The sequence below is a fragment of the Schistocerca nitens genome, chromosome 2, assembly GCF_023898315.1.
Source record: "Schistocerca nitens isolate TAMUIC-IGC-003100 chromosome 2, iqSchNite1.1, whole genome shotgun sequence".
NCBI lineage: Eukaryota > Metazoa > Arthropoda > Insecta > Orthoptera > Acrididae > Schistocerca > Schistocerca nitens.
In genome coordinates, this window is record NC_064615.1 from 669,269,765 (window position 1) to 669,294,375 (window position 24,611).

Below are 24,611 nucleotides of genomic sequence, written 5' to 3' on the forward strand. Positions count from 1 at the left end.
CGCGTCGTTGCAGTAATTGTTATACTGAATGCACAGGACATTTCTCATTTGCATTAGACAACGCTACACGACGATTCGGTGCTTATTTCTGCAGTAAGTAAGTGGGCCGCCTACTTTCCCCCGATCGGATACCGACGTGGACGGATGCCATCATTAAATGATTCACGAGTGGGACTGCAGCAGGGCATTACAGCGTTAACACCAGCCACAGTACGATGCGTTTTCGAATCGACAAACGACTTCTTTCCGAAAGGTCTAGCGATGGACTCAGATTCCGAAGCATCAGACGAGGTGGCCGAGTGGTTAAGGCGTTGGACTGCTAATCCAATGTGCTCTGCACGCGTGGGTTCGAATCCCATCCTCGTCGAAGAATTTTACGTAAGGCATCCATTTCGGATCCCGCCTTCTACATGCGAAACGCTACTCAGTAGCAACAGTGGAACGTGTAGGTGGCAGATAACATCAGCAAGAAATATGAAACTAAACCGCCTACCAGATGGAAGGAAACAACATTCGATTGCGCACGCCTTTTCGAATCAAACATCATCTCAAGACCTATAAAGGAAACGAAGTTTGGCACCTTGCTGGTGTTTGGGAAGGGTGCGTTCTAATTCATATTTAAGTGCTTACTTCTCGCAGTCATTTTAACGTATCGAGCCTATAATACCCCCAACTGTAGCACAACTGTCGCCTTTCGACAGTTTGCTTTCCGTTCGGCCGCCATATACGGAAGCGATCTGATAGGGCCGGGCTCCATCGCCAACTGCAGGAGCTTCTGCTCTCACAAATCGGCTAGGAAGAACGTGGTTTGCTCTTCGTAAGAAACTTGAAAGCAACGTCAGCGATGAGGTCAACAGAGGTGACAAATAAATGTTGCGAATCAAGATAATCGCGTCGTTGCAGTAATTGTTATACTGAATGCACAGGACATTTCTCATTTGCATTAGACAACGCTACACGACGATTCGGTGCTTATTTCTGCAGTAAGTAAGTGGGCCGCCTACTTTCCCCCGATCGGATACCGACGTGGACGGATGCCATCATTAAATGATTCACGAGTGGGACTGCAGCAGGGCATTACAGCGTTAACCCCAGCCACAGTACGATGCGTTTTCGAATCGACAAACGACTTCTTTCCGAAAGGTCTAGCGATGGACTCAGATTCCGAAGCATCAGACGAGGTGGCCGAGTGGTTAAGGCGTTGGACTGCTAATCCAATGTGCTCTGCACGCGTGGGTTCGAATCCCATCCTCGTCGAAGAATTTTACGTAAGGCATCCATTTCGGATCCCGCCTTCTACATGCGAAACGCTACTCAGTAGCAACAGTGGAACGTGTAGGTGGCAGATAACATCAGCAAGAAAAATGAAACTAAACCGCCTACCAGATGGAAGGAAACAACATTCGATTGCGCACGCCTTTTCGAATCAAACATCATCTCAAGACCTATAAAGGAAACGAAGTTTGGCACCTTGCTGGTGTTTGGGAAGGGTGCGTTCTAATTCATATTTAAGTGCTTACTTCTCGCAGTCATTTTAACGTATCGAGCCTATAATACCCCCAACTGTAGCACAAGTGTCGCCTTTCGACAGTTCGCTTTCCGTTCGGCCGCCATATACGGAAGCGATCTGATAGGGCCGGGCTCCATCGCCAACTGCAGGAGCTTCTGCTCTCACAAATCGGCTAGGAAGAACGTGGTTTGCTCTTCGTAAGAAACTTGAAAGCAACGTCAGCGATGAGGTCAACAGAGGTGACAAATAAATGTTGCGAATCAAGATAATCGCGTCGTTGCAGTAATTGTTATACTGAATGCACAGGACATTTCTCATGTGCATTAGACAACGCTACACGACGATTCGGTGCTTATTTCTGCAGTAAGTAAGTGGGCCGCCTACTTTCCCCCGATCGGATACCGACGTGGACGGATGCCATCATTAAATGATTCACGAGTGGGACTGCAGCAGGGCATTACAGCGTTAACACCAGCCACAGTACGATGCGTTTTCGAATCGACAAACGACTTCTTTCCGAAAGGTCTAGCGATGGACTCAGATTCCGAAGCATCAGACGAGGTGGCCGAGTGGTTAAGGCGTTGGACTGCTAATCCAATGTGCTCTGCACACGTGGGTTCGAATCCCATCCTCGTCGAAGAATTTTACGTAAGGCATCCATTTCGGATCCCGCCTTCTACATGCGAAACGCTACTCAGTAGCAACAGTGGAACGTGTAGGTGGCAGATAACATCAGCAAGAAATATGAAACTAAACCGCCTACCAGATGGAAGGAAACAACATTCGATTGCGCACGCCTTTTCGAATCAAACATCATCTCAAGACCTATAAAGGAAACGAAGTTTGGCACCTTGCTGGTGTTTGGGAAGGGTGCGTTCTAATTCATATTTAAGTGCTTACTTCTCGCAGTCATTTTAACGTATCGAGCCTATAATACCCCCAACTGTAGCACAAGTGTCGCCTTTCGACAGTTCGCTTTCCGTTCGGCCGCCATATACGGAAGCGATCTGATAGGGCCGGGCTCCATCGCCAACTGCAGGAGCTTCTGCTCTCACAAATCGGCTAGGAAGAACGTGGTTTGCTCTTCGTAAGAAACTTGAAAGCAACGTCAGCGATGAGGTCAACAGAGGTGACAAATAAATGTTGCGAATCAAGATAATCGCGTCGTTGCAGTAATTGTTATACTGAATGCACAGGACATTTCTCATTTGCATTAGACAACGCTACACGACGATTCGGTGCTTATTTCTGCAGTAAGTAAGTGGGCCGCCTACTTTCCCCCGATCGGATACCGACGTGGACGGATGCCATCATTAAATGATTCACGAGTGGGACTGCAGCAGGGCATTACAGCGTTAACACCAGCCACAGTACGATGCGTTTTCGAATCGACAAACGACTTCTTTCCGAAAGGTCTAGCGATGGACTCAGATTCCGAAGCATCAGACGAGGTGGCCGAGTGGTTAAGGCGTTGGACTGCTAATCCAATGTGCTCTGCACACGTGGGTTCGAATCCCATCCTCGTCGAAGAATTTTACGTAAGGCATCCATTTCGGATCCCGCCTTCTACATGCGAAACGCTACTCAGTAGCAACAGTGGAACGTGTAGGTGGCAGATAACATCAGCAAGAAATATGAAACTAAACCGCCTACCAGATGGAAGGAAACAACATTCGATTGCGCACGCCTTTTCGAATCAAACATCATCTCAAGACCTATAAAGGAAACGAAGTTTGGCACCTTGCTGGTGTTTGGGAAGGGTGCGTTCTAATTCATATTTAAGTGCTTACTTCTCGCAGTCATTTTAACGTATCGAGCCTATAATACCCCCAACTGTAGCACAAGTGTCGCCTTTCGACAGTTCGCTTTCCGTTCGGCCGCCATATACGGAAGCGATCTGATAGGGCCGGGCTCCATCGCCAACTGCAGGAGCTTCTGCTCTCACAAATCGGCTAGGAAGAACGTGGTTTGCTCTTCGTAAGAAACTTGAAAGCAACGTCAGCGATGAGGTCAACAGAGGTGACAAATAAATGTTGCGAATCAAGATAATCGCGTCGTTGCAGTAATTGTTATACTGAATGCACAGGACATTTCTCATTTGCATTAGACAACGCTACACGACGATTCGGTGCTTATTTCTGCAGTAAGTAAGTGGGCCGCCTACTTTCCCCCGATCGGATACCGACGTGGACGGATGCCATCATTAAATGATTCACGAGTGGGACTGCAGCAGGGCATTACAGCGTTAACACCAGCCACAGTACGATGCGTTTTCGAATCGACAAACGACTTCTTTCCGAAAGGTCTAGCGATGGACTCAGATTCCGAAGCATCAGACGAGGTGGCCGAGTGGTTAAGGCGTTGGACTGCTAATCCAATGTGCTCTGCACGCGTGGGTTCGAATCCCATCCTCGTCGAAGAATTTTACGTAAGGCATCCATTTCGGATCCCGCCTTCTACATGCGAAACGCTACTCAGTAGCAACAGTGGAACGTGTAGGTGGCAGATAACATCAGCAAGAAAAATGAAACTAAACCGCCTACCAGATGGAAGGAAACAACATTCGATTGCGCACGCCTTTTCGAATCAAACATCATCTCAAGACCTATAAAGGAAACGAAGTTTGGCACCTTGCTGGTGTTTGGGAAGGGTGCGTTCTAATTCATATTTAAGTGCTTACTTCTCGCAGTCATTTTAACGTATCGAGACTATAATACCCCCAACTGTAGCACAACTGTCGCCTTTCGACTGTTTGCTTTCCGTTCGGCCGCCATATACGGAAGCGATCTGATAGGGCCGGGCTCCATCGCCAACTGCAGGAGCTTCTGCTCTCACAAATCGGCTAGGAAGAACGTGGTTTGCTCTTCGTAAGAAACTTGAAAGCAACGTCAGCGATGAGGTCAACAGAGGTGACAAATAAATGTTGCGAATCAAGATAATCGCGTCGTTGCAGTAATTGTTATACTGAATGCACAGGACATTTCTCATTTGCATTAGACAACGCTACACGACGATTCGGTGCTTATTTCTGCAGTAAGTAAGTGGGCCGCCTACTTTCCCCCGATCGGATACCGACGTGGACGGATGCCATCATTAAATGATTCACGAGTGGGACTGCAGCAGGGCATTACAGCGTTAACACCAGCCACAGTACGATGCGTTTTCGAATCGACAAACGACTTCTTTCCGAAAGGTCTAGCGATGGACTCAGATTCCGAAGCATCAGACGAGGTGGCCGAGTGGTTAAGGCGTTGGACTGCTAATCCAATGTGCTCTGCACGCGTGGGTTCGAATCCCATCCTCGTCGAAGAATTTTACGTAAGGCATCCATTTCGGATCCCGCCTTCTACATGCGAAACGCTACTCAGTAGCAACAGTGGAACGTGTAGGTGGCAGATAACATCAGCAAGAAAAATGAAACTAAACCGCCTACCAGATGGAAGGAAACAACATTCGATTGCGCACGCCTTTTCGAATCAAACATCATCTCAAGACCTATAAAGGAAACGAAGTTTGGCACCTTGCTGGTGTTTGGGAAGGGTGCGTTCTAATTCATATTTAAGTGCTTACTTCTCGCAGTCATTTTAACGTATCGAGCCTATAATACCCCCAACTGTAGCACAACTGTCGCCTTTCGACAGTTTGCTTTCCGTTCGGCCGCCATATACGGAAGCGATCTGATAGGGCCGGGCTCCATCGCCAACTGCAGGAGCTTCTGCTCTCACAAATCGGCTAGGAAGAACGTGGTTTGCTCTTCGTAAGAAACTTGAAAGCAACGTCAGCGATGAGGTCAACAGAGGTGACAAATAAATGTTGCGAATCAAGATAATCGCGTCGTTGCAGTAATTGTTATACTGAATGCACAGGACATTTCTCATTTGCATTAGACAACGCTACACGACGATTCGGTGCTTATTTCTGCAGTAAGTAAGTGGGCCGCCTACTTTCCCCCGATCGGATACCGACGTGGACGGATGCCATCATTAAATGATTCACGAGTGGGACTGCAGCAGGGCATTACAGCGTTAACACCAGCCACAGTACGATGCGTTTTCGAATCGACAAACGACTTCTTTCCGAAAGGTCTAGCGATGGACTCAGATTCCGAAGCATCAGACGAGGTGGCCGAGTGGTTAAGGCGTTGGACTGCTAATCCAATGTGCTCTGCACACGTGGGTTCGAATCCCATCCTCGTCGAAGAATTTTACGTAAGGCATCCATTTCGGATCCCGCCTTCTACATGCGAAACGCTACTCAGTAGCAACAGTGGAACGTGTAGGTGGCAGATAACATCAGCAAGAAATATGAAACTAAACCGCCTACCAGATGGAAGGAAACAACATTCGATTGCGCACGCCTTTTCGAATCAAACATCATCTCAAGACCTATAAAGGAAACGAAGTTTGGCACCTTGCTGGTGTTTGGGAAGGGTGCGTTCTAATTCATATTTAAGTGCTTACTTCTCGCAGTCATTTTAACGTATCGAGCCTATAATACCCCCAACTGTAGCACAAGTGTCGCCTTTCGACAGTTCGCTTTCCGTTCGGCCGCCATATACGGAAGCGATCTGATAGGGCCGGGCTCCATCGCCAACTGCAGGAGCTTCTGCTCTCACAAATCGGCTAGGAAGAACGTGGTTTGCTCTTCGTAAGAAACTTGAAAGCAACGTCAGCGATGAGGTCAACAGAGGTGACAAATAAATGTTGCGAATCAAGATAATCGCGTCGTTGCAGTAATTGTTATACTGAATGCACAGGACATTTCTCATTTGCATTAGACAACGCTACACGACGATTCGGTGCTTATTTCTGCAGTAAGTAAGTGGGCCGCCTACTTTCCCCCGATCGGATACCGACGTGGACGGATGCCATCATTAAATGATTCACGAGTGGGACTGCAGCAGGGCATTACAGCGTTAACACCAGCCACAGTACGATGCGTTTTCGAATCGACAAACGACTTCTTTCCGAAAGGTCTAGCGATGGACTCAGATTCCGAAGCATCAGACGAGGTGGCCGAGTGGTTAAGGCGTTGGACTGCTAATCCAATGTGCTCTGCACACGTGGGTTCGAATCCCATCCTCGTCGAAGAATTTTACGTAAGGCATCCATTTCGGATCCCGCCTTCTACATGCGAAACGCTACTCAGTAGCAACAGTGGAACGTGTAGGTGGCAGATAACATCAGCAAGAAATATGAAACTAAACCGCCTACCAGATGGAAGGAAACAACATTCGATTGCGCACGCCTTTTCGAATCAAACATCATCTCAAGACCTATAAAGGAAACGAAGTTTGGCACCTTGCTGGTGTTTGGGAAGGGTGCGTTCTAATTCATATTTAAGTGCTTACTTCTCGCAGTCATTTTAACGTATCGAGCCTATAATACCCCCAACTGTAGCACAAGTGTCGCCTTTCGACAGTTCGCTTTCCGTTCGGCCGCCATATACGGAAGCGATCTGATAGGGCCGGGCTCCATCGCCAACTGCAGGAGCTTCTGCTCTCACAAATCGGCTAGGAAGAACGTGGTTTGCTCTTCGTAAGAAACTTGAAAGCAACGTCAGCGATGAGGTCAACAGAGGTGACAAATAAATGTTGCGAATCAAGATAATCGCGTCGTTGCAGTAATTGTTATACTGAATGCACAGGACATTTCTCATTTGCATTAGACAACGCTACACGACGATTCGGTGCTTATTTCTGCAGTAAGTAAGTGGGCCGCCTACTTTCCCCCGATCGGATACCGACGTGGACGGATGCCATCATTAAATGATTCACGAGTGGGACTGCAGCAGGGCATTACAGCGTTAACACCAGCCACAGTACGATGCGTTTTCGAATCGACAAACGACTTCTTTCCGAAAGGTCTAGCGATGGACTCAGATTCCGAAGCATCAGACGAGGTGGCCGAGTGGTTAAGGCGTTGGACTGCTAATCCAATGTGCTCTGCACGCGTGGGTTCGAATCCCATCCTCGTCGAAGAATTTTACGTAAGGCATCCATTTCGGATCCCGCCTTCTACATGCGAAACGCTACTCAGTAGCAACAGTGGAACGTGTAGGTGGCAGATAACATCAGCAAGAAAAATGAAACTAAACCGCCTACCAGATGGAAGGAAACAACATTCGATTGCGCACGCCTTTTCGAATCAAACATCATCTCAAGACCTATAAAGGAAACGAAGTTTGGCACCTTGCTGGTGTTTGGGAAGGGTGCGTTCTAATTCATATTTAAGTGCTTACTTCTCGCAGTCATTTTAACGTATCGAGACTATAATACCCCCAACTGTAGCACAACTGTCGCCTTTCGACTGTTTGCTTTCCGTTCGGCCGCCATATACGGAAGCGATCTGATAGGGCCGGGCTCCATCGCCAACTGCAGGAGCTTCTGCTCTCACAAATCGGCTAGGAAGAACGTGGTTTGCTCTTCGTAAGAAACTTGAAAGCAACGTCAGCGATGAGGTCAACAGAGGTGACAAATAAATGTTGCGAATCAAGATAATCGCGTCGTTGCAGTAATTGTTATACTGAATGCACAGGACATTTCTCATTTGCATTAGACAACGCTACACGACGATTCGGTGCTTATTTCTGCAGTAAGTAAGTGGGCCGCCTACTTTCCCCCGATCGGATACCGACGTGGACGGATGCCATCATTAAATGATTCACGAGTGGGACTGCAGCAGGGCATTACAGCGTTAACACCAGCCACAGTACGATGCGTTTTCGAATCGACAAACGACTTCTTTCCGAAAGGTCTAGCGATGGACTCAGATTCCGAAGCATCAGACGAGGTGGCCGAGTGGTTAAGGCGTTGGACTGCTAATCCAATGTGCTCTGCACGCGTGGGTTCGAATCCCATCCTCGTCGAAGAATTTTACGTAAGGCATCCATTTCGGATCCCGCCTTCTACATGCGAAACGCTACTCAGTAGCAACAGTGGAACGTGTAGGTGGCAGATAACATCAGCAAGAAAAATGAAACTAAACCGCCTACCAGATGGAAGGAAACAACATTCGATTGCGCACGCCTTTTCGAATCAAACATCATCTCAAGACCTATAAAGGAAACGAAGTTTGGCACCTTGCTGGTGTTTGGGAAGGGTGCGTTCTAATTCATATTTAAGTGCTTACTTCTCGCAGTCATTTTAACGTATCGAGCCTATAATACCCCCAACTGTAGCACAACTGTCGCCTTTCGACAGTTTGCTTTCCGTTCGGCCGCCATATACGGAAGCGATCTGATAGGGCCGGGCTCCATCGCCAACTGCAGGAGCTTCTGCTCTCACAAATCGGCTAGGAAGAACGTGGTTTGCTCTTCGTAAGAAACTTGAAAGCAACGTCAGCGATGAGGTCAACAGAGGTGACAAATAAATGTTGCGAATCAAGATAATCGCGTCGTTGCAGTAATTGTTATACTGAATGCACAGGACATTTCTCATTTGCATTAGACAACGCTACACGACGATTCGGTGCTTATTTCTGCAGTAAGTAAGTGGGCCGCCTACTTTCCCCCGATCGGATACCGACGTGGACGGATGCCATCATTAAATGATTCACGAGTGGGACTGCAGCAGGGCATTACAGCGTTAACACCAGCCACAGTACGATGCGTTTTCGAATCGACAAACGACTTCTTTCCGAAAGGTCTAGCGATGGACTCAGATTCCGAAGCATCAGACGAGGTGGCCGAGTGGTTAAGGCGTTGGACTGCTAATCCAATGTGCTCTGCACGCGTGGGTTCGAATCCCATCCTCGTCGAAGAATTTTACGTAAGGCATCCATTTCGGATCCCGCCTTCTACATGCGAAACGCTACTCAGTAGCAACAGTGGAACGTGTAGGTGGCAGATAACATCAGCAAGAAAAATGAAACTAAACCGCCTACCAGATGGAAGGAAACAACATTCGATTGCGCACGCCTTTTCGAATCAAACATCATCTCAAGACCTATAAAGGAAACGAAGTTTGGCACCTTGCTGGTGTTTGGGAAGGGTGCGTTCTAATTCATATTTAAGTGCTTACTTCTCGCAGTCATTTTAACGTATCGAGCCTATAATACCCCCAACTGTAGCACAACTGTCGCCTTTCGACAGTTTGCTTTCCGTTCGGCCGCCATATACGGAAGCGATCTGATAGGGCCGGGCTCCATCGCCAACTGCAGGAGCTTCTGCTCTCACAAATCGGCTAGGAAGAACGTGGTTTGCTCTTCGTAAGAAACTTGAAAGCAACGTCAGCGATGAGGTCAACAGAGGTGACAAATAAATGTTGCGAATCAAGATAATCGCGTCGTTGCAGTAATTGTTATACTGAATGCACAGGACATTTCTCATGTGCATTAGACAACGCTACACGACGATTCGGTGCTTATTTCTGCAGTAAGTAAGTGGGCCGCCTACTTTCCCCCGATCGGATACCGACGTGGACGGATGCCATCATTAAATGATTCACGAGTGGGACTGCAGCAGGGCATTACAGCGTTAACACCAGCCACAGTACGATGCGTTTTCGAATCGACAAACGACTTCTTTCCGAAAGGTCTAGCGATGGACTCAGATTCCGAAGCATCAGACGAGGTGGCCGAGTGGTTAAGGCGTTGGACTGCTAATCCAATGTGCTCTGCACGCGTGGGTTCGAATCCCATCCTCGTCGAAGAATTTTACGTAAGGCATCCATTTCGGATCCCGCCTTCTACATGCGAAACGCTACTCAGTAGCAACAGTGGAACGTGTAGGTGGCAGATAACATCAGCAAGAAAAATGAAACTAAACCGCCTACCAGATGGAAGGAAACAACATTCGATTGCGCACGCCTTTTCGAATCAAACATCATCTCAAGACCTATAAAGGAAACGAAGTTTGGCACCTTGCTGGTGTTTGGGAAGGGTGCGTTCTAATTCATATTTAAGTGCTTACTTCTCGCAGTCATTTTAACGTATCGAGCCTATAATACCCCCAACTGTAGCACAACTGTCGCCTTTCGACAGTTTGCTTTCCGTTCGGCCGCCATATACGGAAGCGATCTGATAGGGCCGGGCTCCATCGCCAACTGCAGGAGCTTCTGCTCTCACAAATCGGCTAGGAAGAACGTGGTTTGCTCTTCGTAAGAAACTTGAAAGCAACGTCAGCGATGAGGTCAACAGAGGTGACAAATAAATGTTGCGAATCAAGATAATCGCGTCGTTGCAGTAATTGTTATACTGAATGCACAGGACATTTCTCATGTGCATTAGACAACGCTACACGACGATTCGGTGCTTATTTCTGCAGTAAGTAAGTGGGCCGCCTACTTTCCCCCGATCGGATACCGACGTGGACGGATGCCATCATTAAATGATTCACGAGTGGGACTGCAGCAGGGCATTACAGCGTTAACACCAGCCACAGTACGATGCGTTTTCGAATCGACAAACGACTTCTTTCCGAAAGGTCTAGCGATGGACTCAGATTCCGAAGCATCAGACGAGGTGGCCGAGTGGTTAAGGCGTTGGACTGCTAATCCAATGTGCTCTGCACGCGTGGGTTCGAATCCCATCCTCGTCGAAGAATTTTACGTAAGGCATCCATTTCGGATCCCGCCTTCTACATGCGAAACGCTACTCAGTAGCAACAGTGGAACGTGTAGGTGGCAGATAACATCAGCAAGAAAAATGAAACTAAACCGCCTACCAGATGGAAGGAAACAACATTCGATTGCGCACGCCTTTTCGAATCAAACATCATCTCAAGACCTATAAAGGAAACGAAGTTTGGCACCTTGCTGGTGTTTGGGAAGGGTGCGTTCTAATTCATATTTAAGTGCTTACTTCTCGCAGTCATTTTAACGTATCGAGCCTATAATACCCCCAACTGTAGCACAACTGTCGCCTTTCGACAGTTTGCTTTCCGTTCGGCCGCCATATACGGAAGCGATCTGATAGGGCCGGGCTCCATCGCCAACTGCAGGAGCTTCTGCTCTCACAAATCGGCTAGGAAGAACGTGGTTTGCTCTTCGTAAGAAACTTGAAAGCAACGTCAGCGATGAGGTCAACAGAGGTGACAAATAAATGTTGCGAATCAAGATAATCGCGTCGTTGCAGTAATTGTTATACTGAATGCACAGGACATTTCTCATGTGCATTAGACAACGCTACACGACGATTCGGTGCTTATTTCTGCAGTAAGTAAGTGGGCCGCCTACTTTCCCCCGATCGGATACCGACGTGGACGGATGCCATCATTAAATGATTCACGAGTGGGACTGCAGCAGGGCATTACAGCGTTAACACCAGCCACAGTACGATGCGTTTTCGAATCGACAAACGACTTCTTTCCGAAAGGTCTAGCGATGGACTCAGATTCCGAAGCATCAGACGAGGTGGCCGAGTGGTTAAGGCGTTGGACTGCTAATCCAATGTGCTCTGCACGCGTGGGTTCGAATCCCATCCTCGTCGAAGAATTTTACGTAAGGCATCCATTTCGGATCCCGCCTTCTACATGCGAAACGCTACTCAGTAGCAACAGTGGAACGTGTAGGTGGCAGATAACATCAGCAAGAAAAATGAAACTAAACCGCCTACCAGATGGAAGGAAACAACATTCGATTGCGCACGCCTTTTCGAATCAAACATCATCTCAAGACCTATAAAGGAAACGAAGTTTGGCACCTTGCTGGTGTTTGGGAAGGGTGCGTTCTAATTCATATTTAAGTGCTTACTTCTCGCAGTCATTTTAACGTATCGAGCCTATAATACCCCCAACTGTAGCACAACTGTCGCCTTTCGACAGTTTGCTTTCCGTTCGGCCGCCATATACGGAAGCGATCTGATAGGGCCGGGCTCCATCGCCAACTGCAGGAGCTTCTGCTCTCACAAATCGGCTAGGAAGAACGTGGTTTGCTCTTCGTAAGAAACTTGAAAGCAACGTCAGCGATGAGGTCAACAGAGGTGACAAATAAATGTTGCGAATCAAGATAATCGCGTCGTTGCAGTAATTGTTATACTGAATGCACAGGACATTTCTCATGTGCATTAGACAACGCTACACGACGATTCGGTGCTTATTTCTGCAGTAAGTAAGTGGGCCGCCTACTTTCCCCCGATCGGATACCGACGTGGACGGATGCCATCATTAAATGATTCACGAGTGGGACTGCAGCAGGGCATTACAGCGTTAACACCAGCCACAGTACGATGCGTTTTCGAATCGACAAACGACTTCTTTCCGAAAGGTCTAGCGATGGACTCAGATTCCGAAGCATCAGACGAGGTGGCCGAGTGGTTAAGGCGTTGGACTGCTAATCCAATGTGCTCTGCACGCGTGGGTTCGAATCCCATCCTCGTCGAAGAATTTTACGTAAGGCATCCATTTCGGATCCCGCCTTCTACATGCGAAACGCTACTCAGTAGCAACAGTGGAACGTGTAGGTGGCAGATAACATCAGCAAGAAAAATGAAACTAAACCGCCTACCAGATGGAAGGAAACAACATTCGATTGCGCACGCCTTTTCGAATCAAACATCATCTCAAGACCTATAAAGGAAACGAAGTTTGGCACCTTGCTGGTGTTTGGGAAGGGTGCGTTCTAATTCATATTTAAGTGCTTACTTCTCGCAGTCATTTTAACGTATCGAGCCTATAATACCCCCAACTGTAGCACAACTGTCGCCTTTCGACAGTTTGCTTTCCGTTCGGCCGCCATATACGGAAGCGATCTGATAGGGCCGGGCTCCATCGCCAACTGCAGGAGCTTCTGCTCTCACAAATCGGCTAGGAAGAACGTGGTTTGCTCTTCGTAAGAAACTTGAAAGCAACGTCAGCGATGAGGTCAACAGAGGTGACAAATAAATGTTGCGAATCAAGATAATCGCGTCGTTGCAGTAATTGTTATACTGAATGCACAGGACATTTCTCATGTGCATTAGACAACGCTACACGACGATTCGGTGCTTATTTCTGCAGTAAGTAAGTGGGCCGCCTACTTTCCCCCGATCGGATACCGACGTGGACGGATGCCATCATTAAATGATTCACGAGTGGGACTGCAGCAGGGCATTACAGCGTTAACACCAGCCACAGTACGATGCGTTTTCGAATCGACAAACGACTTCTTTCCGAAAGGTCTAGCGATGGACTCAGATTCCGAAGCATCAGACGAGGTGGCCGAGTGGTTAAGGCGTTGGACTGCTAATCCAATGTGCTCTGCACGCGTGGGTTCGAATCCCATCCTCGTCGAAGAATTTTACGTAAGGCATCCATTTCGGATCCCGCCTTCTACATGCGAAACGCTACTCAGTAGCAACAGTGGAACGTGTAGGTGGCAGATAACATCAGCAAGAAATATGAAACTAAACCGCCTACCAGATGGAAGGAAACAACATTCGATTGCGCACGCCTTTTCGAATCAAACATCATCTCAAGACCTATAAAGGAAACGAAGTTTGGCACCTTGCTGGTGTTTGGGAAGGGTGCGTTCTAATTCATATTTAAGTGCTTACTTCTCGCAGTCATTTTAACGTATCGAGCCTATAATACCCCCAACTGTAGCACAACTGTCGCCTTTCGACAGTTTGCTTTCCGTTCGGCCGCCATATACGGAAGCGATCTGATAGGGCCGGGCTCCATCGCCAACTGCAGGAGCTTCTGCTCTCACAAATCGGCTAGGAAGAACGTGGTTTGCTCTTCGTAAGAAACTTGAAAGCAACGTCAGCGATGAGGTCAACAGAGGTGACAAATAAATGTTGCGAATCAAGATAATCGCGTCGTTGCAGTAATTGTTATACTGAATGCACAGGACATTTCTCATGTGCATTAGACAACGCTACACGACGATTCGGTGCTTATTTCTGCAGTAAGTAAGTGGGCCGCCTACTTTCCCCCGATCGGATACCGACGTGGACGGATGCCATCATTAAATGATTCACGAGTGGGACTGCAGCAGGGCATTACAGCGTTAACACCAGCCACAGTACGATGCGTTTTCGAATCGACAAACGACTTCTTTCCGAAAGGTCTAGCGATGGACTCAGATTCCGAAGCATCAGACGAGGTGGCCGAGTGGTTAAGGCGTTGGACTGCTAATCCAATGTGCTCTGCACGCGTGGGTTCGAATCCCATCCTCGTCGAAGAATTTTACGTAAGGCATCCATTTCGGATCCCGCCTTCTACATGCGAAACGCTACTCAGTAGCAACAGTGGAACGTGTAGGTGGCAGATAACATCAGCAAGAAAAATGAAACTAAACCGCCTACCAGATGGAAGGAAACAACATTCGATTGCGCACGCCTTTTCGAATCAAACATCATCTCAAGACCTATAAAGGAAACGAAGTTTGGCACCTTGCTGGTGTTTGGGAAGGGTGCGTTCTAATTCATATTTAAGTGCTTACTTCTCGCAGTCATTTTAACGTATCGAGCCTATAATACCCCCAACTGTAGCACAACTGTCGCCTTTCGACAGTTTGCTTTCCGTTCGGCCGCCATATACGGAAGCGATCTGATAGGGCCGGGCTCCATCGCCAACTGCAGGAGCTTCTGCTCTCACAAATCGGCTAGGAAGAACGTGGTTTGCTCTTCGTAAGAAACTTGAAAGCAACGTCAGCGATGAGGTCAACAGAGGTGACAAATAAATGTTGCGAATCAAGATAATCGCGTCGTTGCAGTAATTGTTATACTGAATGCACAGGACATTTCTCATGTGCATTAGACAACGCTACACGACGATTCGGTGCTTATTTCTGCAGTAAGTAAGTGGGCCGCCTACTTTCCCCCGATCGGATACCGACGTGGACGGATGCCATCATTAAATGATTCACGAGTGGGACTGCAGCAGGGCATTACAGCGTTAACACCAGCCACAGTACGATGCGTTTTCGAATCGACAAACGACTTCTTTCCGAAAGGTCTAGCGATGGACTCAGATTCCGAAGCATCAGACGAGGTGGCCGAGTGGTTAAGGCGTTGGACTGCTAATCCAATGTGCTCTGCACGCGTGGGTTCGAATCCCATCCTCGTCGAAGAATTTTACGTAAGGCATCCATTTCGGATCCCGCCTTCTACATGCGAAACGCTACTCAGTAGCAACAGTGGAACGTGTAGGTGGCAGATAACATCAGCAAGAAATATGAAACTAAACCGCCTACCAGATGGAAGGAAACAACATTCGATTGCGCACGCCTTTTCGAATCAAACATCATCTCAAGACCTATAAAGGAAACGAAGTTTGGCACCTTGCTGGTGTTTGGGAAGGGTGCGTTCTAATTCATATTTAAGTGCTTACTTCTCGCAGTCATTTTAACGTATCGAGCCTATAATACCCCCAACTGTAGCACAAGTGTCGCCTTTCGACAGTTCGCTTTCCGTTCGGCCGCCATATACGGAAGCGATCTGATAGGGCCGGGCTCCATCGCCAACTGCAGGAGCTTCTGCTCTCACAAATCGGCTAGGAAGAACGTGGTTTGCTCTTCGTAAGAAACTTGAAAGCAACGTCAGCGATGAGGTCAACAGAGGTGACAAATAAATGTTGCGAATCAAGATAATCGCGTCGTTGCAGTAATTGTTATACTGAATGCACAGGACATTTCTCATTTGCATTAGACAACGCTACACGACGATTCGGTGCTTATTTCTGCAGTAAGTAAGTGGGCCGCCTACTTTCCCCCGATCGGATACCGACGTGGACGGATGCCATCATTAAATGATTCACGAGTGGGACTGCAGCAGGGCATTACAGCGTTAACACCAGCCACAGTACGATGCGTTTTCGAATCGACAAACGACTTCTTTCCGAAAGGTCTAGCGATGGACTCAGATTCCGAAGCATCAGACGAGGTGGCCGAGTGGTTAAGGCGTTGGACTGCTAATCCAATGTGCTCTGCACACGTGGGTTCGAATCCCATCCTCGTCGAAGAATTTTACGTAAGGCATCCATTTCGGATCCCGCCTTCTACATGCGAAACGCTACTCAGTAGCAACAGTGGAACGTGTAGGTGGCAGATAACATCAGCAAGAAATATGAAACTAAACCGCCTACCAGATGGAAGGAAACAACATTCGATTGCGCACGCCTTTTCGAATCAAACATCATCTCAAGACCTATAAAGGAAACGAAGTTTGGCACCTTGCTGGTGTTTGGGAAGGGTGCGTTCTAATTCATATTTAAGTGCTTACTTCTCGCAGTCATTTTAACGTATCGAGCCTATAATACCCCCAACTGTAGCACAAGTGTCGCCTTTCGACAGTTCGCTTTCCGTTCGGCCGCCATATACGGAAGCGATCTGATAGGGCCGGGCTCCATCGCCAACTGCAGGAGCTTCTGCTCTCACAAATCGGCTAGGAAGAACGTGGTTTGCTCTTCGTAAGAAACTTGAAAGCAACGTCAGCGATGAGGTCAACAGAGGTGACAAATAAATGTTGCGAATCAAGATAATCGCGTCGTTGCAGTAATTGTTATACTGAATGCACAGGACATTTCTCATTTGCATTAGACAACGCTACACGACGATTCGGTGCTTATTTCTGCAGTAAGTAAGTGGGCCGCCTACTTTCCCCCGATCGGATACCGACGTGGACGGATGCCATCATTAAATGATTCACGAGTGGGACTGCAGCAGGGCATTACAGCGTTAACACCAGCCACAGTACGATGCGTTTTCGAATCGACAAACGACTTCTTTCCGAAAGGTCTAGCGATGGACTCAGATTCCGAAGCATCAGACGAGGTGGCCGAGTGGTTAAGGCGTTGGACTGCTAATCCAATGTGCTCTGCACGCGTGGGTTCGAATCCCATCCTCGTCGAAGAATTTTACGTAAGGCATCCATTTCGGATCCCGCCTTCTACATGCGAAACGCTACTCAGTAGCAACAGTGGAACGTGTAGGTGGCAGATAACATCAGCAAGAAATATGAAACTAAACCGCCTACCAGATGGAAGGAAACAACATTCGATTGCGCACGCCTTTTCGAATCAAACATCATCTCAAGACCTATAAAGGAAACGAAGTTTGGCACCTTGCTGGTGTTTGGGAAGGGTGCGTTCTAATTCATATTTAAGTGCTTACTTCTCGCAGTCATTTTAACGTATCGAGCCTATAATACCCCCAACTGTAGCACAAGTGTCGCCTTTCGACAGTTCGCTTTCCGTTCGGCCGCCATATACGGAAGCGATCTGATAGGGCCGGGCTCCATCGCCAACTGCAGGAGCTTCTGCTCTCACAAATCGGCTAGGAAGAACGTGGTTTGCTCTTCGTAAGAAACTTGAAAGCAACGTCAGCGATGAGGTCAACAGAGGTGACAAATAAATGTTGCGAATCAAGATAATCGCGTCGTTGCAGTAATTGTTATACTGAATGCACAGGACATTTCTCATTTGCATTAGACAACGCTACACGACGATTCGGTGCTTATTTCTGCAGTAAGTAAGTGGGCCGCCTACTTTCCCCCGATCGGATACCGACGTGGACGGATGCCATCATTAAATGATTCACGAGTGGGACTGCAGCAGGGCATTACAGCGTTAACACCAGCCACAGTACGATGCGTTTTCGAATCGACAAACGACTTCTTTCCGAAAGGTCTAGCGATGGACTCAGATTCCGAAGCATCAGACGAGGTGGCCGAGTGGTTAAGGCGTTGGACTGCTAATCCAATGTGCTCTGCACACGTGGGTTCGAATCCCATCCTCGTCGAAGAATTTTACGTAAGGCATCCATTTCGGATCCCGCCTTCTACATGCGAAACGCTACTCAGTAGCAACAGTGGAACGTGTAGGTGGCAGATAACATCAGCAAGAAATATGAAACTAAACCGCCTACCAGATGGAAGGAAACAACATTCGATTGCGCACGCCTTTTCGAATCAAACATCATCTCAAGACCTATAAAGGAAACGAAGTTTGGCACCTTGCTGGTGTTTGGGAAGGGTGCGTTCTAATTCATATTTAAGTGCTTACTTCTCGCAGTCATTTTAACGTATCGAGCCTATAATACCCCCAACTGTAGCACAAGTGTCGCCTTTCGACAGTTCGCTTTCCGTTCGGCCGCCATATACGGAAGCGATCTGATAGGGCCGGGCTCCATCGCCAACTGCAGGAGCTTCTGCTCTCACAAATCGGCTAGGAAGAACGTGGTTTGCTCTTCGTAAGAAACTTGAAAGCAACGTCAGCGATGAGGTCAACAGAGGTGACAAATAAATGTTGCGAATCAAGATAATCGCGTCGTTGCAGTAATTGTTATACTGAATGCACAGGACATTTCTCATTTGCATTAGACAACGCTACACGACGATTCGGTGCTTATTTCTGCAGTAAGTAAGTGGGCCGCCTACTTTCCCCCGATCGGATACCGACGTGGACGGATGCCATCATTAAATGATTCACGAGTGGGACTGCAGCAGGGCATTACAGCGTTAACACCAGCCACAGTACGATGCGTTTTCGAATCGACAAACGACTTCTTTCCGAAAGGTCTAGCGATGGACTCAGATTCCGAAGCATCAGACGAGGTGGCCGAGTGGTTAAGGCGTTGGACTGCTAATCCAATGTGCTCTGCACGCGTGGGTTCGAATCCCATCCTCGTCGAAGAATTTTACGTAAGGCATCCATTTCGGATCCCGCCTTCTACATGCGAAACGCTACTCAGTAGCAACAGTGGAACGTGTAGGTGGCAGATAACATCAGCAAGAAAAATGAAACTAAACCGCCTACCAGATGGAAGGAAACAACATTCGATTGCGCACGCCTTTTCGAATCAAACATCATCTCAAGACCTATAAAGGAAACGAAGTTTGGCACCTTGCTGGTGTTTGGGAAGGGTGCGTTCTAATTCATATTTAAGTGCTTACTTCTCGCAGTCATTTTAACGTATCGAGCCTATAATACCCCCAACTGTAGCACAACTGTCGCCTTTCGACAGTTTGCTTTCCGTTCGGCCGCCATATACGGAAGCGATCTGATAGGGCCGGGCTCCATCGCCAACTGCAGGAGCTTCTGCTCTCACAAATCGGCTAGGAAGAACGTGGTTTGCTCTTCGTAAGAAACTTGAAAGCAACGTCAGCGATGAGGTCAACAGAGGTGACAAATAAATGTTGCGAATCAAGATAATCGCGTCGTTGCAGTAATTGTTATACTGAATGCACAGGACATTTCTCATTTGCATTAGACAACGCTACACGACGATTCGGTGCTTATTTCTGCAGTAAGTAAGTGGGCCGCCTACTTTCCCCCGATCGGATACCGACGTGGACGGATGCCATCATTAAATGATTCACGAGTGGGACTGCAGCAGGGCATTACAGCGTTAACACCAGCCACAGTACGATGCGTTTTCGAATCGACAAACGACTTCTTTCCGAAAGGTCTAGCGATGGACTCAGATTCCGAAGCATCAGACGAGGTGGCCGAGTGGTTAAGGCGTTGGACTGCTAATCCAATGTGCTCTGCACACGTGGGTTCGAATCCCATCCTCGTCGAAGAATTTTACGTAAGGCATCCATTTCGGATCCCGCCTTCTACATGCGAAACGCTACTCAGTAGCAACAGTGGAACGTGTAGGTGGCAGATAACATCAGCAAGAAATATGAAACTAAACCGCCTACCAGATGGAAGGAAACAACATTCGATTGCGCACGCCTTTTCGAATCAAACATCATCTCAAGACCTATAAAGGAAACGAAGTTTGGCACCTTGCTGGTGTTTGGGAAGGGTGCGTTCTAATTCATATTTAAGTGCTTACTTCTCGCAGTCATTTTAACGTATCGAGCCTATAATACCCCCAACTGTAGCACAAGTGTCGCCTTTCGACAGTTCGCTTTCCGTTCGGCCGCCATATACGGAAGCGATCTGATAGGGCCGGGCTCCATCGCCAACTGCAGGAGCTTCTGCTCTCACAAATCGGCTAGGAAGAACGTGGTTTGCTCTTCGTAAGAAACTTGAAAGCAACGTCAGCGATGAGGTCAACAGAGGTGACAAATAAATGTTGCGAATCAAGATAATCGCGTCGTTGCAGTAATTGTTATACTGAATGCACAGGACATTTCTCATTTGCATTAGACAACGCTACACGACGATTCGGTGCTTATTTCTGCAGTAAGTAAGTGGGCCGCCTACTTTCCCCCGATCGGATACCGACGTGGACGGATGCCATCATTAAATGATTCACGAGTGGGACTGCAGCAGGGCATTACAGCGTTAACACCAGCCACAGTACGATGCGTTTTCGAATCGACAAACGACTTCTTTCCGAAAGGTCTAGCGATGGACTCAGATTCCGAAGCATCAGACGAGGTGGCCGAGTGGTTAAGGCGTTGGACTGCTAATCCAATGTGCTCTGCACACGTGGGTTCGAATCCCATCCTCGTCGAAGAATTTTACGTAAGGCATCCATTTCGGATCCCGCCTTCTACATGCGAAACGCTACTCAGTAGCAACAGTGGAACGTGTAGGTGGCAGATAACATCAGCAAGAAATATGAAACTAAACCGCCTACCAGATGGAAGGAAACAACATTCGATTGCGCACGCCTTTTCGAATCAAACATCATCTCAAGACCTATAAAGGAAACGAAGTTTGGCACCTTGCTGGTGTTTGGGAAGGGTGCGTTCTAATTCATATTTAAGTGCTTACTTCTCGCAGTCATTTTAACGTATCGAGCCTATAATACCCCCAACTGTAGCACAAGTGTCGCCTTTCGACAGTTCGCTTTCCGTTCGGCCGCCATATACGGAAGCGATCTGATAGGGCCGGGCTCCATCGCCAACTGCAGGAGCTTCTGCTCTCACAAATCGGCTAGGAAGAACGTGGTTTGCTCTTCGTAAGAAACTTGAAAGCAACGTCAGCGATGAGGTCAACAGAGGTGACAAATAAATGTTGCGAATCAAGATAATCGCGTCGTTGCAGTAATTGTTATACTGAATGCACAGGACATTTCTCATTTGCATTAGACAACGCTACACGACGATTCGGTGCTTATTTCTGCAGTAAGTAAGTGGGCCGCCTACTTTCCCCCGATCGGATACCGACGTGGACGGATGCCATCATTAAATGATTCACGAGTGGGACTGCAGCAGGGCATTACAGCGTTAACACCAGCCACAGTACGATGCGTTTTCGAATCGACAAACGACTTCTTTCCGAAAGGTCTAGCGATGGACTCAGATTCCGAAGCATCAGACGAGGTGGCCGAGTGGTTAAGGCGTTGGACTGCTAATCCAATGTGCTCTGCACGCGTGGGTTCGAATCCCATCCTCGTCGAAGAATTTTACGTAAGGCATCCATTTCGGATCCCGCCTTCTACATGCGAAACGCTACTCAGTAGCAACAGTGGAACGTGTAGGTGGCAGATAACATCAGCAAGAAATATGAAACTAAACCGCCTACCAGATGGAAGGAAACAACATTCGATTGCGCACGCCTTTTCGAATCAAACATCATCTCAAGACCTATAAAGGAAACGAAGTTTGGCACCTTGCTGGTGTTTGGGAAGGGTGCGTTCTAATTCATATTTAAGTGCTTACTTCTCGCAGTCATTTTAACGTATCGAGCCTATAATACCCCCAACTGTAGCACAACTGTCGCCTTTCGACAGTTTGCTTTCCGTTCGGCCGCCATATACGGAAGCGATCTGATAGGGCCGGGCTCCATCGCCAACTGCAGGAGCTTCTGCTCTCACAAATCGGCTAGGAAGAACGTGGTTTGCTCTTCGTAAGAAACTTGAAAGCAACGTCAGCGATGAGGTCAACAGAGGTGACAAATAAATGTTGCGAATCAAGATAATCGCGTCGTTGCAGTAATTGTTATACTGAATGCACAGGACATTTCTCATGTGCATTAGACAACGCTACACGACGATTCGGTGCTTATTTCTGCAGTAAGTAAGTGGGCCGCCTACTTTCCCCCGATCGGATACCGACGTGGACGGATGCCATCATTAAATGATTCACGAGTGGGACTGCAGCAGGGCATTACAGCGTTAACACCAGCCACAGTACGATGCGTTTTCGAATCGACAAACGACTTCTTTCCGAAAGGTCTAGCGATGGACTCAGATTCCGAAGCATCAGACGAGGTGGCCGAGTGGTTAAGGCGTTGGACTGCTAATCCAATGTGCTCTGCACGCGTGGGTTCGAATCCCATCCTCGTCGAAGAATTTTACGTAAGGCATCCATTTCGGATCCCGCCTTCTACATGCGAAACGCTACTCAGTAGCAACAGTGGAACGTGTAGGTGGCAGATAACATCAGCAAGAAATATGAAACTAAACCGCCTACCAGATGGAAGGAAACAACATTCGATTGCGCACGCCTTTTCGAATCAAACATCATCTCAAGACCTATAAAGGAAACGAAGTTTGGCACCTTGCTGGTGTTTGGGAAGGGTGCGTTCAAATTCATATTTAAGTGCTTACTTCTCGCAGTCATTTTAACGTATCGAGCCTATAATACCCCCAACTGTAGCACAACTGTCGCCTTTCGACAGTTTGCTTTCCGTTCGGCCGCCATATACGGAAGCGATCTGATAGGGCCGGGCTCCATCGCCAACTGCAGGAGCTTCTGCTCTCACAAATCGGCTAGGAAGAACGTGGTTTGCTCTTCGTAAGAAACTTGAAAGCAACGTCAGCGATGAGGTCAACAGAGGTGACAAATAAATGTTGCGAATCAAGATAATCGCGTCGTTGCAGTAATTGTTATACTGAATGCACAGGACATTTCTCATTTGCATTAGACAACGCTACACGACGATTCGGTGCTTATTTCTGCAGTAAGTAAGTGGGCCGCCTACTTTCCCCCGATCGGATACCGACGTGGACGGATGCCATCATTAAATGATTCACGAGTGGGACTGCAGCAGGGCATTACAGCGTTAACACCAGCCACAGTACGATGCGTTTTCGAATCGACAAACGACTTCTTTCCGAAAGGTCTAGCGATGGACTCAGATTCCGAAGCATCAGACGAGGTGGCCGAGTGGTTAAGGCGTTGGACTGCTAATCCAATGTGCTCTGCACACGTGGGTTCGAATCCCATCCTCGTCGAAGAATTTTACGTAAGGCATCCATTTCGGATCCCGCCTTCTACATGCGAAACGCTACTCAGTAGCAACAGTGGAACGTGTAGGTGGCAGATAACATCAGCAAGAAATATGAAACTAAACCGCCTACCAGATGGAAGGAAACAACATTCGATTGCGCACGCCTTTTCGAATCAAACATCATCTCAAGACCTATAAAGGAAACGAAGTTTGGCACCTTGCTGGTGTTTGGGAAGGGTGCGTTCTAATTCATATTTAAGTGCTTACTTCTCGCAGTCATTTTAACGTATCGAGCCTATAATACCCCCAACTGTAGCACAACTGTCGCCTTTCGACAGTTCGCTTTCCGTTCGGCCGCCATATACGGAAGCGATCTGATAGGGCCGGGCTCCATCGCCAACTGCAGGAGCTTCTGCTCTCACAAATCGGCTAGGAAGAACGTGGTTTGCTCTTCGTAAGAAACTTGAAAGCAACGTCAGCGATGAGGTCAACAGAGGTGACAAATAAATGTTGCGAATCAAGATAATCGCGTCGTTGCAGTAATTGTTATACTGAATGCACAGGACATTTCTCATTTGCATTAGACAACGCTACACGACGATTCGGTGCTTATTTCTGCAGTAAGTAAGTGGGCCGCCTACTTTCCCCCGATCGGATACCGACGTGGACGGATGCCATCATTAAATGATTCACGAGTGGGACTGCAGCAGGGCATTACAGCGTTAACACCAGCCACAGTACGATGCGTTTTCGAATCGACAAACGACTTCTTTCCGAAAGGTCTAGCGATGGACTCAGATTCCGAAGCATCAGACGAGGTGGCCGAGTGGTTAAGGCGTTGGACTGCTAATCCAATGTGCTCTGCACACGTGGGTTCGAATCCCATCCTCGTCGAAGAATTTTACGTAAGGCATCCATTTCGGATCCCGCCTTCTACATGCGAAACGCTACTCAGTAGCAACAGTGGAACGTGTAGGTGGCAGATAACATCAGCAAGAAATATGAAACTAAACCGCCTACCAGATGGAAGGAAACAACATTCGATTGCGCACGCCTTTTCGAATCAAACATCATCTCAAGACCTATAAAGGAAACGAAGTTTGGCACC

General features: G+C 47.8%; 28 non-coding genes across 28 annotated transcripts; all 28 read left to right on the forward strand.

Moving 5' to 3' along the window:
* The first annotated feature begins 285 nt into the window (after nucleotides 1–285).
* Nucleotides 286–367, forward strand: Trnas-gcu (transfer RNA serine (anticodon GCU)). Its single transcript has one exon. It is a non-coding gene; the product is annotated as a tRNA-Ser (tRNA).
* An 808-nt stretch (nucleotides 368–1,175) lies between these two features.
* Trnas-gcu (transfer RNA serine (anticodon GCU)) lies at nucleotides 1,176–1,257 on the forward strand. Its single transcript has one exon. It is a non-coding gene; the product is annotated as a tRNA-Ser (tRNA).
* An 808-nt stretch (nucleotides 1,258–2,065) lies between these two features.
* Nucleotides 2,066–2,147, forward strand: Trnas-gcu (transfer RNA serine (anticodon GCU)). The gene has a single exon. It is a non-coding gene; the product is annotated as a tRNA-Ser (tRNA).
* Nucleotides 2,148–2,955: 808 nt separating this feature from the next.
* On the forward strand, nucleotides 2,956–3,037 carry Trnas-gcu (transfer RNA serine (anticodon GCU)). Its single transcript has one exon. It is a non-coding gene; the product is annotated as a tRNA-Ser (tRNA).
* An 808-nt stretch (nucleotides 3,038–3,845) lies between these two features.
* Nucleotides 3,846–3,927, forward strand: Trnas-gcu (transfer RNA serine (anticodon GCU)). Its single transcript has one exon. It is a non-coding gene; the product is annotated as a tRNA-Ser (tRNA).
* An 808-nt stretch (nucleotides 3,928–4,735) lies between these two features.
* Trnas-gcu (transfer RNA serine (anticodon GCU)) lies at nucleotides 4,736–4,817 on the forward strand. The gene has a single exon. It is a non-coding gene; the product is annotated as a tRNA-Ser (tRNA).
* Nucleotides 4,818–5,625: 808 nt separating this feature from the next.
* On the forward strand, nucleotides 5,626–5,707 carry Trnas-gcu (transfer RNA serine (anticodon GCU)). The gene has a single exon. It is a non-coding gene; the product is annotated as a tRNA-Ser (tRNA).
* An 808-nt stretch (nucleotides 5,708–6,515) lies between these two features.
* Nucleotides 6,516–6,597, forward strand: Trnas-gcu (transfer RNA serine (anticodon GCU)). The gene has a single exon. It is a non-coding gene; the product is annotated as a tRNA-Ser (tRNA).
* An 808-nt stretch (nucleotides 6,598–7,405) lies between these two features.
* Nucleotides 7,406–7,487, forward strand: Trnas-gcu (transfer RNA serine (anticodon GCU)). The gene has a single exon. It is a non-coding gene; the product is annotated as a tRNA-Ser (tRNA).
* Nucleotides 7,488–8,295: 808 nt separating this feature from the next.
* On the forward strand, nucleotides 8,296–8,377 carry Trnas-gcu (transfer RNA serine (anticodon GCU)). Its single transcript has one exon. It is a non-coding gene; the product is annotated as a tRNA-Ser (tRNA).
* An 808-nt stretch (nucleotides 8,378–9,185) lies between these two features.
* Trnas-gcu (transfer RNA serine (anticodon GCU)) lies at nucleotides 9,186–9,267 on the forward strand. The gene has a single exon. It is a non-coding gene; the product is annotated as a tRNA-Ser (tRNA).
* An 808-nt stretch (nucleotides 9,268–10,075) lies between these two features.
* On the forward strand, nucleotides 10,076–10,157 carry Trnas-gcu (transfer RNA serine (anticodon GCU)). Its single transcript has one exon. It is a non-coding gene; the product is annotated as a tRNA-Ser (tRNA).
* Nucleotides 10,158–10,965: 808 nt separating this feature from the next.
* Trnas-gcu (transfer RNA serine (anticodon GCU)) lies at nucleotides 10,966–11,047 on the forward strand. The gene has a single exon. It is a non-coding gene; the product is annotated as a tRNA-Ser (tRNA).
* Nucleotides 11,048–11,855: 808 nt separating this feature from the next.
* On the forward strand, nucleotides 11,856–11,937 carry Trnas-gcu (transfer RNA serine (anticodon GCU)). The gene has a single exon. It is a non-coding gene; the product is annotated as a tRNA-Ser (tRNA).
* An 808-nt stretch (nucleotides 11,938–12,745) lies between these two features.
* On the forward strand, nucleotides 12,746–12,827 carry Trnas-gcu (transfer RNA serine (anticodon GCU)). Its single transcript has one exon. It is a non-coding gene; the product is annotated as a tRNA-Ser (tRNA).
* An 808-nt stretch (nucleotides 12,828–13,635) lies between these two features.
* On the forward strand, nucleotides 13,636–13,717 carry Trnas-gcu (transfer RNA serine (anticodon GCU)). Its single transcript has one exon. It is a non-coding gene; the product is annotated as a tRNA-Ser (tRNA).
* An 808-nt stretch (nucleotides 13,718–14,525) lies between these two features.
* Nucleotides 14,526–14,607, forward strand: Trnas-gcu (transfer RNA serine (anticodon GCU)). The gene has a single exon. It is a non-coding gene; the product is annotated as a tRNA-Ser (tRNA).
* An 808-nt stretch (nucleotides 14,608–15,415) lies between these two features.
* Trnas-gcu (transfer RNA serine (anticodon GCU)) lies at nucleotides 15,416–15,497 on the forward strand. Its single transcript has one exon. It is a non-coding gene; the product is annotated as a tRNA-Ser (tRNA).
* Nucleotides 15,498–16,305: 808 nt separating this feature from the next.
* On the forward strand, nucleotides 16,306–16,387 carry Trnas-gcu (transfer RNA serine (anticodon GCU)). The gene has a single exon. It is a non-coding gene; the product is annotated as a tRNA-Ser (tRNA).
* An 808-nt stretch (nucleotides 16,388–17,195) lies between these two features.
* Nucleotides 17,196–17,277, forward strand: Trnas-gcu (transfer RNA serine (anticodon GCU)). Its single transcript has one exon. It is a non-coding gene; the product is annotated as a tRNA-Ser (tRNA).
* Nucleotides 17,278–18,085: 808 nt separating this feature from the next.
* Trnas-gcu (transfer RNA serine (anticodon GCU)) lies at nucleotides 18,086–18,167 on the forward strand. Its single transcript has one exon. It is a non-coding gene; the product is annotated as a tRNA-Ser (tRNA).
* An 808-nt stretch (nucleotides 18,168–18,975) lies between these two features.
* On the forward strand, nucleotides 18,976–19,057 carry Trnas-gcu (transfer RNA serine (anticodon GCU)). The gene has a single exon. It is a non-coding gene; the product is annotated as a tRNA-Ser (tRNA).
* An 808-nt stretch (nucleotides 19,058–19,865) lies between these two features.
* Nucleotides 19,866–19,947, forward strand: Trnas-gcu (transfer RNA serine (anticodon GCU)). The gene has a single exon. It is a non-coding gene; the product is annotated as a tRNA-Ser (tRNA).
* An 808-nt stretch (nucleotides 19,948–20,755) lies between these two features.
* Nucleotides 20,756–20,837, forward strand: Trnas-gcu (transfer RNA serine (anticodon GCU)). The gene has a single exon. It is a non-coding gene; the product is annotated as a tRNA-Ser (tRNA).
* An 808-nt stretch (nucleotides 20,838–21,645) lies between these two features.
* Trnas-gcu (transfer RNA serine (anticodon GCU)) lies at nucleotides 21,646–21,727 on the forward strand. Its single transcript has one exon. It is a non-coding gene; the product is annotated as a tRNA-Ser (tRNA).
* Nucleotides 21,728–22,535: 808 nt separating this feature from the next.
* On the forward strand, nucleotides 22,536–22,617 carry Trnas-gcu (transfer RNA serine (anticodon GCU)). The gene has a single exon. It is a non-coding gene; the product is annotated as a tRNA-Ser (tRNA).
* Nucleotides 22,618–23,425: 808 nt separating this feature from the next.
* Nucleotides 23,426–23,507, forward strand: Trnas-gcu (transfer RNA serine (anticodon GCU)). The gene has a single exon. It is a non-coding gene; the product is annotated as a tRNA-Ser (tRNA).
* An 808-nt stretch (nucleotides 23,508–24,315) lies between these two features.
* On the forward strand, nucleotides 24,316–24,397 carry Trnas-gcu (transfer RNA serine (anticodon GCU)). The gene has a single exon. It is a non-coding gene; the product is annotated as a tRNA-Ser (tRNA).
* Nucleotides 24,398–24,611: the final 214 nt, after the last annotated feature.